General features: G+C 40.3%; 1 pseudogene; it reads right to left on the bottom strand.

Moving 5' to 3' along the window:
- Positions 1–16,351, bottom strand: part of LOC106972811 (nucleoplasmin-3-like) — a 63,257-nt pseudogene extending 46,906 nt beyond the window's left edge.
- Between the last annotated feature and the right edge of the window lie 577 nt (positions 16,352–16,928).

Here is a 16,928-nt window from a genome sequence, read left to right as displayed (position 1 = left end):
CGCTTCGTTATTATCCCTCCCTCCAATCACTCCCAGTGAATCTCGTCTATGGTATTTTCTGTTGCTACTAGTTAGTTTACGTTTTCTAGTAGGTTGTATAAAACCAATCATAGGGTACGTGTGGTTTTTTTTTTTGGTCTCACGTCTTTCACTTAGTGCAATTATTTTGAGATTCATCCATGCTGTTGTGTGTATAAATAGTTCACCCTATTTCATCGCTGAGTAGTATTCTGATGTACTGATATATCATAATTCATATATATATTCACTTGTTAATGGACATTTGAGTTATTTCCAATTGGGGACTATTACAAATAAAGTTGTTGGGAGCATTCGTGTACAAGTCTTTGTATAGACATATGTATTCTTTTCGGTAAATAATCAAGTGTGGAATGGCCAGTTCCTATGGTGGATATATATATTTAACTTAAAAAAAATTTCTAAGAATGCCGCTTCTGACATGACAACATCATAGGCTTTGTGGATATGCTTCTCAGTTAAACTGGTAAAAATTAGTTTGAAAACAACCATTTAAAGTCTCTGAAAATTGTTCTCAGGACATATGAGAAATGAAGAAATGTTTTTCAAGAAAATCTACAAAAACTCAGTGAGAACTGCAAGACTCTATGGTATCTGAACCAACACCTATGCCCATCTTCCCCCCTCCCAGCTCAGTGAGGTGGAAACTATGCTCCAGATATGTGCGCCTAACAACAGAAGCAAAAATGGACAGAATTGAAGGGAGACTGCAATAAACTACCTTCGACAAGGAATGGAACCACCGAGCAGGAAATCAACAAGGAAATAGATGACTTGGGAAACGCTATAATTCCTACAGCTTTGTAACAAAACTTGAAGTCTGGAACTGTGATAACTCTAGCTTTGCTCTTCCTCTTCAAAATTGCTCGGGCAATTCGGGGTCTTTTGCGGTACCATATAACTTTTAGGATTTTTTGTTGTTACCAAATGTTGTTGGTATTTTGATAGGGATGCATTAAATCTGTAGATTGCTTTGGGTAGTATAACCATTCCAACGATATCGGCAGTTATGCACAATGGAACATTATTCATCCATAAAAAAGAATGAAATCTTGTCATTTGCAATGGCATGGATGGAGCTAGAGGTTCATGCCAAGCGAAAGAAGTCAGCCAAAGAAAGACAAATACCACCTGGTCTCACTCATATGTGGCATTTAAGAAACAAATGAGTAAAGGAAGAAAGAGAGAGAGAGAGCAAACCAAGAAACAAACTCTTAACTATAGAGAAAAAAATGATGGTTATCAGAGGGGAGGTGAGTGGAGAGATGGGTTAAATCGGTGATGAGGATTAAGGAAGGCACTTGCTATGATGAGCACCGGGTGTTGTATGGACGTGCTGAATCACTATATTGTACACCTGAATCTAATATAACACTATTAATTCTATTGGAATTTAAAATAAAAAAAGAACAACACTGTAAACCAACTATACCTAACAGACATCTGTAGAAAACTCCACCTCAAGACAACAGAATACACATTCTTCTCACATGCACATGGAACATTTTCCAAGATAGACTCTAAAACAAACCTAATTACGTTTAAAAGGATAGAAATAATACAAAGTATGTTCTCAGACCACAAGGGAATAAAATTTAAAAACCAGTAGTAGGGTAACTTGCAAAAAGATGGAAATTAAACAGCACTCACATAAATCTCACATAAACGACCAATAGTTCACAGAAGAAATCCCAAAGAAAATTAGAAAATAATCTAACATGAGTGAAAATTAATAACTTTCTGCCTGAAGGCATTGGAAAAAAGAACAAACTAAACCTAAAGTGAGAAGAAGGAAGGAAAAAATTATTAGAGCAGAAATGAATGAAATAGAAAATATAAAAAAATAAAGAAAATCAGTGCAGCCGAGGACTGGTTTTTTGGAAAGAATGAGCTTTAATAAAATTAATAAAATTGACAAATGTTTAGCAAGGATTATAAGTACAATGAACAATTGTATGAAAATAAATTAGGCAACACGACTTAAATGAAATGGCTAAATTTCTAGAAAACTCACGAACCACCGAATGTGAGTCAAGAAAAGCTAGACAATTTGAGTGGACTTACGGCAGTTAAAAGATTGAATTAGTCATCAAAAAACTACCTAAAAGAAAAGGCCAGGCCCAGACGGCTGCACTGGTGAATTCTACCAAACAGTTAAAGCAAACGAATGGCAGTTCTTTACAAAGTCTTCCAAAAGAAAGAGAGGAAGAACACTTCCCAACCTTGGTACCAAAACCAGAAGAATGTATCACAAGGAAACTGCAGACCCATACATCTTATGAATATACATGTAAAAATCCACAACAAAATAGCAGGAGACCAAACTCCGCTACATATAAGAAGGATTATGCAACATAACCAAATGGGATGCCAAAGTGGAAAGTTGGTTTCAAATCCAAAACATTAATTAATATCATATAACAAAGAACAAATGATCGCCTCAATAGAAGCAGAAAAAGCATTTGAGAAAACACAATACCCATTAGAAATAGAGGGGAGCTTATTCTGATAGAGGGGATCTCACACCTGTTGTTTGGGTTTGAGTTTGGTATGTTCTTTATAGACTTTGGATACTAGCCCTTTATCCGATATGTCATTTGCAAATATCTTTTCCCATTCCGTCGGTTGCCTTTTAGTTTTGTTGATTGTTTCCTTTGCCGTGTAGAAGCTTTTTATCTTGATGAGGTCCCAATAGTTTATTATTGCTTTTAATTCCCTTGCCTTTGGAGATGTGTCGAGCAAGAAATTGTTGCAGCTGAGGTCAAAGAGGTTGTTGCTCGCTTTCTCCTCTAGGGTTTTGATGGTGTCCTGTTTCATATTTAGGCCTTTCATCCATTTGGGGTTTATTTTTGTGTATACTTTTTGATTTATTAAGTCTTCTCTAATTTCTCTTGATGATGGTTTATACGTTTCAGCGTGCCAGTCTCACATATATTTTGTCACGTTTATCCCCAAGTATTTTCTATATCTTATTGTGAATGGTATTGTTTTTGAGTTTCAGTTGCTGATTTTTGTTGCTTGCCTATAGGAATACTGTTGATTTTTGCACATTAATATAAAATCCTGTCACCTTGCTAGGCCATTTATGCATTCATGCTACATTTTTATTTATAGGATTTTATTCACGAATGACATATTGTTTGCAAATACAGTTAAACTTTTCAGTATGGATGTTCAGTTTTAAGGTGAATACATGTTTAGGATTGATGTGTTCTCTTGATGAACTGACCCACTTACAAGCTTACTGTCTTTATCCCTAGTAATGTTAATTTTTCTGAAATCTACTTTGATATGAATGTATCTTCAGCTTTATTTTGATTAGTGTTATCATGGTCTGCCATTTCACACTTTGAATTTTTAAGCTATTTATAGGCAAAGCATAGTTTGATCCTGATTTTTTAAACCTAATCTGAGCCTTTATGAAGTTTTAATGGGAGTGTCAAGATCATTTATATTTTATTTGATTATTGATTGTGTTTAAGTCAAACATCTATTTATTTTCTTCGAACTGTTCTTTGTTCAGCTCTCTTTTTCGCCTTCTTTTGGGTTGATTTTTTGTGATTCTGTTTTATCTCCTTTGTTGAATTATTGACTATAATGCTTTGTTTTGTTATTTTGGTGGCTGCTCTAGGTTTTATAATGTACATCCTTACGTTATACTAGTCTATCCTCAAATGCTACACTTCACGGGTAGTATAACAGCCTTTCTGTTACATATATTTTCCTTTTTCCCTTCCAGTCATTGTGCCTTTTGGGGGGCATCTATCTTATGTTTATATATGTTATAAACCCTCCAATATATTGTTATTTTTGTTTTAAACCAAGGTTTGGTAAGCTATAGCCCATGAGTCAAGTCCAGACCACCATTTGTTTTTGAAAATAAAGTTTTATTGGAAAGTAGTGACACGTACTCATTTGCGTATTGCTTATGGCTACTTTCATGCAAAAACAGCAACATTAAGTAGTTGTGACAGAGACCATATAAGCTACCAAGCGTAAAATACTTTGGACTGGGCTCTGTACAGAAAAAGGTTTCCAATTCCTGCTTTAGACCATCAATAATATCTTAAAAGGGATTTAAGATGGGGCGCCTGGGTGGCTCAGTCAGTTGAGCGGCCGACTTCGGCTCAGGTCATGATCTCACGGTCCGTGAGTTCGAGCCCCGCGTCGGGCTCTGTGCTGACAGCTCAGAGCCTGGAGCCTGTTTTCAGATTCTGTGTCTCCCTCTCTTTCTGACCCTCCCCCGTTCATGCTCTGTCTCTCTCTGTCTCAAAAATAAATAAACGTTAAAAATTAAAAAAAAAAAGGGATTTAAGCAATGAGAACTTATTTTTAATATTCATCCATGTAGTTCTTATTTCCACTGATCTTCCTGACTTCGTGTAGATCCAGATGTACATCTCAAATCATTTTCCTTATTCTTGAAGGAATTTACTTTTTAGAGCACAGCTTTTATGTGTGTGAAAATGCCTTTATTTTGCATTGAGTTTGAAATATATTTTCACTGGGAAAGAATTCTACGTGGACAGTTGTTTTTCTTTCAATGCTTTGAATATGTCGTGCCTTTGTTCCTCTGGACTTAATGTGTTTTTTTCTCTGGGTACTTTTTAGATTTCTTTTCTTTATCAGTTGTTTTGTGAAATTTATTATGCCCCTCGATGTAATTTTCTCTCTGTTATTTGTGTTAGGGATTTGTTGAACTTTTAAAATATGTTCACCTATAGTTTGCATCAAAATTTTTTTGCTCTTATTTTTTCAGGGACTTTTTTCTCCTCCTTTCCCCCAAATCCTCTCCTTCGAGGACTCCAATTTCACATACATTAGGCTGCTAGAAATTGTTATACAACCCCTTAACGTTCTATTATTTTTCCCATCTTCTTGGACGTTTTTTATTGCTATGTGTTCAAGGTCAGAACTAGACATTCTGCAATGTCTAATCTGCCATTAATTCTATACAGTGCCTAGAAATTGTAGTCTTTTTATCTCTAGAATTAAAAGCCCAGTTGATGTCTTTGTTTTATCTCCCATTTTCAACATGTCCAATCTGTCATCTAGCTTCTTGAACATTTGTTAACAAGTTAAATGTCTTTGTCTACTGAGCTCTATCAGAGATCAGCTCGGATCTATGGATCAGTTAAATTGGCTCTGCTGATGCAGGCTGGGCTCCACTTGATGGTTCGCCTTCATTTTCTCATGGCTAGGGCAGCTCTACCCTCTAACTGTATGTCTTTAAGTCAACTGGCGTGGCTCTACTCCGTATGTGTTCATTCTGGGACCCAGGATAAAGAGGCAGTAACTACTCGAGGAAGCTCTTCTCATCGTAATGGCAGTGGTCCAACATGGCAAATGGAAACTGAGAAGTCAGGCTCTCGGTCAAACATCTAAATGTGATCTTTCAGGCCCGGCCATTCTGGCCATTTCGAAGGGCCTACCTACCAGGCCTCATTGGCCAAAGCTGTCGTCTCTCCACACCAGACTTGGTGCACAGATAACGCGTTACAGTCTGTAAAGGGAGCTGCAGTCAGGGATTCAGGCCTCCCGACCAGCCATGTTCTTTTTTTTTTTTTAATTTTTTTTCATGTTTATTTATTTTTGAGAGAAAGAGACAGAGAGACAGAGAGACAGAGCATGAGCAGGGGAGGGGCAGAGAGCGAGGGAGACACAGAATCCAAAGCAGGCTCCAGGCTCTGAGCCGTCAGCACAGAGCCCGACGCGGGGCTAGGACTCACAGACCGCGAGATCATGACCTGAGCCGAAGTCGGACACTCAACCGACTGAGCCACCCAGGTGCCCCTCAACCAGCCATGTTCTTATGCATATCTGCTTTCCTAGCCAAGGCACCTCCATTCGGAGCCCTCTTTATTAGGGACCTTTGGCTAGTGCATCTCTCTGTCACCTCTACGGAGAATATTTTTTCAGGGATTCTAAAGAATATTTTATCCACTCTACCTCAATATTCAGTACTTTCCACTCTTAACCTTTCCATCTCTTTCTTCCCCTCACCTCCAGATCCATTAATGGAAGGAGGTTTTTTGCTTGGGGCTCCCTCAGCAATAAGATGATTCCTTTTTTAAAAAATCTTTTTAACATTTATTTATTGTATTATTGAAAGAGAGAGAGAGAGAAAGAGAGAGTGAGTGCAGGAGGGGCAGAGAAAGAGGGAGGCACAGGATCCGAAGCAGGCTCCAGGCTCCGAGCCATCAGCACAGAGCCCGACGCGGGGCTAGGACTCACAGACCGCGAGATCGTGATCTGAGCCGAAGTCGGTCGCTCAACCGACTGAGCCACCCAGGCGCCCCTTTGGGCTTGTTAACTGACTACCTGGAAGCTCAGATTTTTTTTCCAGTTTGGCTCAGCTCTTCACAGAAACATGCAAAGGCTGTTAAGGTCTGGGCTCAGGATTGACTCAGCATCACTTCAGCCCACGTTGGCCAAAGCAAGACATGACTGAATCTAAAATCAAAGGCCACAGAAAGCACGAGGATAGGAAGGGTGAAGAATTGATTTCCATGATTCAGTCTACCATAGGTGGCATAGGGGCAAATTTCTTGCCCACAGAAGGTTAGACAACCTCTTGGCTCAGCCCAACATCCTCAATTCAGGTGGCTAGTGATGTTTCTGGGCCATATGTACAGATAAGTTGTCACCCTAGAGAGCCATCCGTAAGTGGCAGAACCTTGATCACCAACCTTGTATTAGGTCACTTACCTAACATTCAACAAGGATTTATTGAGCACATGCTATGAGCCAGAAACTGTCACTGGGAGTGACACCAAACCAGGAGCAACAGAGTTGCTGCCCTGAGAGAACGCAACCGAAATTTAAATGTAAGAAAACAGACATAACAATGAGTTCAGACGTTATAAGCGTGACAAATAATGTGCTGAATCAAAGACTAGCTGAAAGTCTCCACCAGCTAAGGTGGCTGAGAACAGCACGATCAGGTGAGTTGTTTTAAGCACAGCCAGAATTCCTGCAGGGAGGCTCAAGAAGGGACGAAGAGATTATGGGATTATCTAAGATTATCCATCATGGGAAGAAGCGGACCTTGTAGCAGGATCCAGGGTTTCCCTTTGTTTTCAGGGAAAACCTCATTTTTTACTATTTTTTTGTAACTGCATCAGAACGGCTCATCCTAATATATACAGAAGAGCCCTCTTCTCTAGGAAGAAAATCTCTGGGGGGGGGGGGCAGGAAACCACACCATGAATTATGTTTCTGGAGAAGAATGGACCTCGTCTTTGAGTAAGGGGGATCTACCTTTTTTACATTAAGGAAAAATTGGGCCTCATATTTAGTGGGCCATCAAAGCATCTCTCAGTAGCTGTCAAGAGGAATCATAATGAGAAGAAGAGAGTAGGGACTATGGGGAGCGGTAAACGATGCGTGAGTGGGAAGCAAGAAAGTCTGGGAGGAGACTGAGAAGAAGATCCCAAGCAGGGAGAAAATTTCAAGAGTGGGACCATTGTGTGGGAGACACAGAGAGAAAGCTGGCTGAGAAGGTGACTTCCCAGGATGCATTTTGGGCCAGAGACTTTGGTATCTAACTGCCTATGTGTGGGGAGGGAAAATATTGTCCAGGTAACTCTCGGGCTTTCCAGATTTGTAGCTGAAACAATGGGGCCATCTAAATATTATTCCTGGCACAGATCAGGTGAAGAAATCACAGATTCCGAGTCACTTCCTCGTCTGTATACATCCTTTAAGAATCTAGATCGATTGGCCCAATCCTGTTAATAATTTCTTGATTCACTTTCTGCTTTACGTCAAGCAGTGGAGCCCGCTCTGTAGAAATCACGTGGAGATTTGGTTGCCGGCGTCACAGAGCTCTACAATGTTTCAAAAAACCACTTATTCTGCAAACCTTCCCTGGGCCTTCCTTTCCTCGTCTGTACAATGAATGGCACAGGGAAGGTATATGTGGAGGGTTGCATTGTCCGTGCTTTGAGGGGGGTGGGCAAAATGACCACTACCCCCAAGGTTCTGACATTCTAGCAAGTTTGCTCCAGATCTAATGTACCTTCCATTTCCATCATGATTAGTTTGAATAAAATTAGATAGTTTAATGAATGATATTATTGTGCTTTCTTCCCCTTTGAGCACAAAGTATAACTTTTGAAGCCCACATCAACGGTGAAGTGTTCCTTGTTCTTTTTGTATTCTCTATTCTCCATCCCCTTTGTCTGTGATCAAATCAGGGATCCTTCCATTCTACAGGCTGATTCATTATTTCAGCTGTATTTTCAATGCTCTCTCATTACCCCTCTTCTGTGTCCACCCACAACTCCACCTACAGTGTCTATAATGTGCCTTCTATCTACTGTAGCTTAATAAAAGGGAAATTATGCTAATTTTATTCCAACTTTAGAAAAGTAAAACCTGTACCATTATTCTTCTGCCCCTCTTTCCCTTTTATTTATTCATTTCAAAAGAAAAAGTGTCTAATCATCTGAGAAAATTGTACTTGCACAATGTTAACCACTTTCCTATTTAATTAAGTAGGTTTTTCCAATTGAGTTTGGATAGATTAAGAAAGCCAGTCTTCGAGTAGCCAGGTTCTGATGCAATTAGGGGCTGGGTCCAAGGCAACTTCAGTGTCAGCTAATAATTTTGGTGCCTGGGAGGTAGCCTGGAAGGTCTGTTGCATGTGCTGCATTGGGGGTGAGGGGCACCATTTCTGGAGGCAAAAGTCCAAGGCTTGGTACAGAATTGAGACCTGAGCGTCAAGCAGGCTGCTTGCACATTAAATACAGCCATTAATAGGCAAGGGATCTGTGTCTGCAAATGCCTACAGGTGCAAAAGTTTACCTTCAAATTCTTCTTCAAGAAGAATTTCTTTGTAGCACAGACCAGCTTTGTTGAAAAGATCCTTGAGTAAGGATACAGAGAGGGAGGATTGAGTTTCCGAGGCCCAGAGTCCCTCAAGGAGGAGAGGCGAACTACGCACTATTTGGGCCAAGTCTGGGGAAGGAGAGCTAGCCAGCGGTGGAAATCTCAACGACGAGTCTCGGAGCAGAGGTGGTTCTGTTTGGGAGTATTCACGTGGAACACTGTGTGTCATCTAACCCGCTTCTCCCCTGTGGCCCCCCAAAATCTTCCATAAAACCTAGGATATAGTCGGTATGATTGGCTTTCTTGCAGAGAGGGATTAAGGGGCCAAGACTTCATCAAGTTCCGCTCAGGAAAAAATCATGCTCAAGACTCCCGGATGAAAGCTGCATCTGACATCAAGATTTTACAGAGACGTCTTTTTCCTTCCAGGGACATGTGTTTTATCATTGTCAAGGCGCTTCAGGAGTCTCGATGTGTGCATAATGTTACGTTGCGGGGGGGGGGGGGGGGGGGAGGGGTGCTGTGTGATTGGGTCAGATTAACAGAGATTGTGTCTCCAGGTTGCCAGAACAAACAAGCGATTGTATTCCACTCTGAGAAAAAGTTCATCACATCAGCTACGGTAACTCATCACGTAACTGAATATTCAACTGAAAGTTTGACATTTTCACAAATTACATAAATCATCTTTGTGCTTCTTAACACATTTAGATCTCAGCACAATTCAAATCTTTCGTTTTCTGGATGAAAACAACAACAGCAACAAAAAACAAACCAATAAAGCTTGCCCCAAAGCAAGCAGTTGGCTATTGGCAAAGCAGAGTTAGACTCTGAGGTCCTTTGACTAAGGTATCCTCTTAATTTGTGTAAGTAGAAAACACATTTACAAATGGAACTTACATGAACTGAACTTTACAAGCCCACTTTTCAAAAGACGCAGAGATAAAGGGTAGGAGGAAGAAAGATTCGGAAGATTTTGCGTGTTTCTACCCCCGTTCTAGCCACAACGAGTAGGCCATGGCATAAGCATAAACTGTGGGGTTAGAATTTTTTTCTCTTTGCCTGTCTCAGACGCGGCTTAATATCTCATGACGGGAGCATCTTAGCCCATTGAGTGTAATCATGTCTTTAAAGATACAGATTTTTATAAATAACAGGATCACTAAAATCACAGCGACGCTTCATTTGATTTTAAAATGTAAAAACAATGACATAACTCTCATTGTTGGAGGAAGGGCTATCTGTGTTGTTGAGCTTAGTGAGTCAGTCCTTTGTAACTTCTTTCAAGAAAATGAATGAAGGAATGAATTACTTTAAAAAAAATTTAAAGTTTATTTATTTTTGAGGGAGGGAGAGAAAGAGAGAGAGAGAGAGACAGAGACAGAGCACAAGCAGATGAGGGGCAGAGAGAGAGGGAGACACAAAATCCAAAGCGGGCTCCGGGCTCCGAGCTGTCAGCACAGAGCCGACGCGGGGCTCAAACTCACGAACGTGAGAGATCATGACCCGAGCTGAAGTCGGACGCCCAACCGACTGAGCCACCCAGGCACCCCAGAATGAATTACTTTTTTATAGATACAAAATATCAAACACTCCCAAGAGGTTAGAAAATAATGCAACATACATCTATATACCGGTCACTCAGAGCTCAGATTTAACAGTTATTTTGCCCTAATAGAACTGTTTTGTTTTGTTTTGCTTTGCTTTGCTTTTTTAAGATAAGGTTAAGGAGACTATGAGAGTTCCATCCCTAAACCTTTCTTCCTGTCTCCCTCCCTCTCTGGAGGTAATCACTGTCCTTGAATTGGTACATAACATTTCCATGATGTTTCAGGCTTTCACTACCTACCTACCTATCCATTAGCTATAATTGATGTGTATAATGGAAACATATGTTTATGGATCGACTTACGTTCCCTCCCCCGAATTCACATATTTAAGTCCTATCCCCCAGTACCTTGGGATGTGACCTTACGTGGAAATAGTGTCATTGAGGATGACACTTAACTAGTGAGAGTTAAGAGGAGGTCATATTGAGGTAGGATGAGTCCCTAATCCAGTATGGAACTGGTATCCTTATAAAGAGTGGAATTTGGGAACAGACACACATTTTCCAGCTTTACTGAGATACGGGTAATATATAACATTGTGTAAGTTTAAGGGGTGCACTGTGAGGATTTTGTATTCCTATATATTGCAAAATGCTTACCATGGTAAGGGCAGTTAACACATCCTTTGCCTCCCATAAGTACCATTTGGTTGTTTCTGTTCTTGTTGTTGTTATGGAGAGAACATTTAAGAATCAGTCTCTTAGCAACTTTCAAGTATACAAGGCAGTTTTGTTAACTATAGTCCCATGTTTACGGGACGTCCCCAGAACGTACTCCTCTTATAACTTCAAGTGTGCATGCTCCGGTCAACATCTCTTCATTCCCCCCAACCTAACCTGCCTCCCCCCGGCTCCTGGTAAACACTGGAGTTGGGCTTTGTTAGATTCCACATATAAGTGAGATCTTACAGTATGTGTCCTCCTCTGTCTGACTTACCGCACTTAGCATAATGTCCTCACAGTTCACCCATGTTGTTGAAAATGACGAGATTTCCTTCATGTTTATAGCTGAATAGCATTTCATTAAATAGATATAATACATGCGTGTAAGATATAATATATTTTTTACCCATTCATCCATCAGTGGACACTTAGGTTGTTTTCATACCTTGGCTATTGTCAATAATGCTGCAATGACCCTAGGGAATTTCTGGATTTACTTGGTAGTTCTATGATTAATTTTTTTTTTTTTTAGGAAACTCCATACTGTTTTACTCAATGATTGTACAAATTTACATTTCGAAAACAGTGTAGATGGGTTCCCTTCTTTCCATACCCTTGCCCACACTCATTTCCTCTTGTCGTTTTTCTAATAGTCATCCTGACAGGTGTGAGGTGATATCTCTTTGTGGTTTTGATTTACATTCCCCTGTTTATGTCCTTTGCCCGCTTATAAATTGGATTGTTATTGTTTGTTTGCTTCTGCTCTTGAGTTTTAGGAGTTCCTTCTATATTTTGGATATTAACTCCTTTCAGGTATATATCTATTTCAGTCTTCAAATATTTTCTCCAATTCTGTAGGTTGCCTTTTCACTCTATTGATTGTTTCGTTTTGGTGTGTGCAGAAGCTTTTTAATTTGATATCTTCCCACGTGTTTATTTTTGCTTTCGATGAATGTATTTAAATTCTAGTTAGTTGATCTACAGTGCAATATAGGTTTCAGGAGTAGAATTCAGTGATTCGTCACTTACATACGATACCCAGTGTTCATCACAAGTGCCCTCCTTAATGCCCATCACCCATCTAGCCCATCCCCACTCACCTCCCTCTGTCAACCCTCAGTTTGTTCTCTATCGTTAAGAATCTCTTGTGGTTTGGGGCACCTGGGTGGCTCAGTCGGTTAAGTGTCCAACTTCTGCTCAGGTCATGATCTCATGGTTCATGAATTCGAGCCCCGCATCGGGCTCTGTGCTGACAGCTCGGAGCCCGGAGCTTGCTTTGGATTCTGTGTCTCCCGTTCTCTCTCTGCCCCTCCTACACTCACAATCTGTCTCTCTCTCAAAAATTAATAAACATAAAAAAAGAAGAAATTTAAAAAAAGAGTCTCTTGTGGCTTGCTTCCCTTTCTTCTTTTTCCCCCCACTTCCCTTATGTTCATCTGTCACTTCTCTCAAATTCCACGTATGAGTGAAATCATGTGATGTTTGTCTGATTTACTTATTTCGCTTAGCATAATAAGTTCTAGTTCCATCCACGTTGTTGCAAGTGGCAAGATTTCATTCTTTTTGATGGCTAATATTCCATTGCATATCTATACCACATCTTCTTTATCCATTCATCAGTCGATGGACATTTGGGCTTTCTCCATAGTTTGGCTATTGTTGATAGTGCTGCTATAAACATCGGGGCACATGTACCCCTTCGAATCTGTACTTTTGTATCCTTTGGGTAAATACCTAATAGTGCAACTGCTGGATTGTAGGGTAGATCTATTTTTAGTTTTTTTGAGGAACCTCCAGACTGTTCTCCGGAGTGGCTGCACCAGTTTGCATTCCCACCAACAATGTAAGAGGATCCCCCTTCTTCACCATTCTCACCAACACCTGTTGTTTCCTGCGTTGTTAATTTTAGCCATTCTTACAATGTGTGAGGTGCTATCTCATCATGGTTTTGATTTGTATTTCTCTGACGATGAGTGATGTTGAGCATCTTTTCCTGTGTCTGTTAGCCATGTGAATTTTACAATAGACAATTGCAAAATTGTCTATTCATGTCTTCTGCCCATTTTTAACTGGATTGTTTGTTGTTTTTTTTTTTAAGAGGGGGTTGAGTTTGAGAAGTTCTTTATAGATGTTGGATACTAACCATTTATTAGATATGTCATTTGCAAACATCTTCCCCCATTCCATAGGCTGCCTTTTAGTTTTGTTGATTGTTTTCTTTGCTGTGCAGAAGGTTTTTATCTTGATGAAGTCCAAAGAGTTCATGTTTGTTTTTGTCTCCCTTGTCTTGGGTGATGTGTCTAGTAAGAAGTTGCTACGGCCAAGGTCAAAGAGATTGCTGCCTGTGTTCTCCTCTAGGATTTTGATGTTTTCTTGCCTCATATTTAGGTCTTTCATCCAGTTTCATTCTTTTGCCTGTTGCTGTCCAGTTTTCCCAACACCATTCGTTGAAGGGACTTTTTTTCCATTGGATATTCTTTCCTACTTTGCCAAAGATGAGTTGACCATATAGTTGTGGGCCCATTTATGGGTTCTCTATTCTGTTCCATGGATCTATGTGCCACTACCGTCCTGTGTTGATAAGCACAGCTTTGTAATATGGCTTGAAATCTGGACTCATGATGCCTCCAGTTTTGTTTTCCTTTTTCAGGATTGCTTTGGCAATTCAGGGGCTTTTGTGGTTCCATACACATTTTAGGATTGTTTGTTCTAGCTCTGTGAAGAATGCTGGTGGTATTTTGATAGGGATCATATTAAATGTGTAGATTGCTTTGGGTAGTATCAACATTTTAACAATATTTGTTCCTCCTATCCAGGAGCATGGGATCTTTTTCCATTTTTTTGTGTCGTCTTCAATTTCTTTCATAAGCTTTCTAGAGTTTTCACAGTACAGATCTTTTACCTCTTTAGTTAGGCTTATTCCTAGGCATCTTATTGGTTTTGGTGCCCTTGTAAATGGGATTAATTCCTTGATTTCTTTTTCTGCCGCTTCGTTACTGCTGTATAGAAATGCAACAGATTTCTGCATGTTGATTTTATATCCTGTGACTTTGCTGAATTTGTGTGTTAGTTCTAGCAATTTTTTGGTGGCGTCTTTTGGGTTTTCTACATAGAGTATCATGTCATCTGCAAATAGTGAAAGTTTGACTTCTTCCTTGCCAATTTGGATGCCCTGTATTTCTTTTTGTTGTCTGATTGCTGAGGCTGAGACTTTAATGTGGTACACCACATTAATAAAAGAAAGGATAGAAACCATATGATTCTCTCAACAGATGCAGAAAGAGCATTTGATGAAATACAGCACACATTCTTGATAAAAAAAAAAACCCTCAACAAAGTCGGGATCTCTGGGACATACCTCAACATCATAAAGGCCATATGTGAAAAGCCAACAGCTAATATGCTCAGTGGGAAAAATCTGAAAGCCTTTCCCCTATGGTGAGGAGCAAGACAAGGACGCCCGCTCTCACCATTACGATTTTTGTTCTTGTTGCTTATGCTTTTGAGGTCCTACCCCCAAATCATTGCCAAAACCAGTCTCGAGGGGCCTTTTCCATATGTTTTCTGAAGGAGCTTTATGGTTCCAAATCTTACATTTAAGTCTTTAATCCGTTGCAAGTGGATTTTGTGTTTGGTCCAACATAAGGGTCCAATCTCGTTCTTTTGTTTGTGGGTACCCAGTTTTATTGAACAGACCGCTCCTTTCTCACTGGGTATTTAGCACTTTTTGTCCAAGATGAGTTGACTATATATGCACTGGTTTATTTCTAGGCTCTTTATTCTGTTCTATTGGTCTATGTGTCTGTTTTTATGGCAGTAACACACTGTTTTGATTACCGTAGCTTTGTACTATAGTTTGAAATAAGGAGGTGTGATGTCTCTAGTTTTGTTCTTTTGTTTCAAGATCGCTTTGGTCATTTGACATCTATTGTGGTTCCGTACGAATTTTAATATTATTTCTCTACTTCTGTGGAAGATGCCACTGGAATTTTGATCGAGATTGTATTGGATCTGTGGATCACTTTAGGTAGTATGGGTATTTTAACAATATTAATCTTTCTAATCTTTGCACATAAAATATCTTTCCATTTATTTGGGTCTTTTTCAATTTCTTCCATTGAAGTCTTATAGGTTTCAGTATAAGGATCTTTCACCTCCTTGGTTAAATGTGTTCCCAAGTATTTTATTCTTTTCAATGCAGTTGTAAACGGCATTGCTTTCTTAATTTCTTTCTAGATAGCTTATCATTAGTGTATAGAAACATAACTGACTTTTGTGTGTTAATTTTGTATCCTGCAACTTTACTAAATTTGTTTATTCTAACATTTTTTTTTTGGTGTGGTTTTTAGTGTTTTCTATGTCTAAGAGCATTTCGTGTGCTAACAGAGACGATTTAACTTCTTCCTTCCTGATGCTGGCTAGGACTTCCAGTACTATGTTGAATAAAAGTGTGAGGCTGAGACATCTTGTCTTTTTCCTGATTTTAAAGGAAAAGCTTTCAAGCTTTTATTACCGAGTATGATGGTAACTGTGGCCTTATTATGCATGGCCTTTATTTTGTTGAGGCTACTTCCTCTGGCCATGAGGATTCATTCAAATTTAGAGGTTCAATGTCCCCAGTTTCGTCAGGTCTTCCCATACATCCCATTCCAATTTTCAGGATCTCATTCCTTTTCAATCAATGCCTTCACTTTGATGGCAGGCACCCTGGGAAGTTGTGAATTCGATTCATTTTGTAGTGCCACAACTCATACATTGGGCTACAGGCTGGAGACCTCAGGAAGAGAGGCAGTCGGAGTTCAAAGGCAGTCTGCTGGCAGAATTTCTTCTTGCTCAGGACAGTTTTTGTTCTAATAAGGCCTTCGGCTGATTGGATGAGATCCACCCACATTATGGAGAGTAACCTGCTTTATACAAAGGCCATCAACATAACTATTACGCCCATTCAGAAAACACTTTCACAGAAACATTACGAACAATGCTTGACCAAGTATCTGGGTGTGATGGCTCGACCAAGTTGACACGTATAATTAACTATCACATTGGCCTTTTCGGTTTCCAGTAGTTAGTTTTGGTTTCTGTGTTCTCTCGTAGTTCTCTGAGCATCTTTAGATCGATTGTTTTAAATCCTTTCTTGGGCAATTCCTGGACCTCAACTTCTTCGGGATCAGTTACTGGAAGGTTATTATGTTCCTCTGGTCGTGTCATGTTTCCCTAATTCTCCGTGATCCCTAGAGCTTTGCACAGATATCTACACATTTGAAGAAGCAGTCACCTTCTCCAGATGTCATGGGTTGACTTCATTAAGGGAGACTTCAGGTGGGGGCGTGCTGAAGCGTGCTGTGACCCTGGGTCTGGTGGTATAAGGCACCAAGTACAAGGGCATGTGGCAGCACCAGCTCTGGGGAAAATCTGGTGGCTCGTCCACTCAGGCCACTGACAACTGCATGGTCCTTGGCAGGCCCTGCAGGGGATACACAAAGGCTACAAGAGCTGCTGGGGTCTTTAGCCATCCCTCCAGGCCCAGTAGCTAGGGACCGGGACAAGCAGTGGTAGTAGCCAGAGTTGGCGGTGTGCACATCCTTGGCTGTAGGTGCCTAAGAGTGGCAGCGTCCAATTGTGAACGCACACGTTGTGAGGTGTTCCAGGGCAGGTGGCAAGGGACAGGGCCGCCTACAGGTGCACTGACGGCTGTGGAGACCCCGGGTGTCAGCGTTAGTGATGTGCACTAATGTGGCTGCTGAGTCCGGCCGTGCTAGCACAACAATGGAGGCTGGGGACGGGG

This window comes from Acinonyx jubatus, chromosome X (assembly GCF_027475565.1).
Source record: "Acinonyx jubatus isolate Ajub_Pintada_27869175 chromosome X, VMU_Ajub_asm_v1.0, whole genome shotgun sequence".
NCBI lineage: Eukaryota > Metazoa > Chordata > Mammalia > Carnivora > Felidae > Acinonyx > Acinonyx jubatus.
This window is presented reverse-complemented; position numbering and strand designations above follow the sequence as displayed.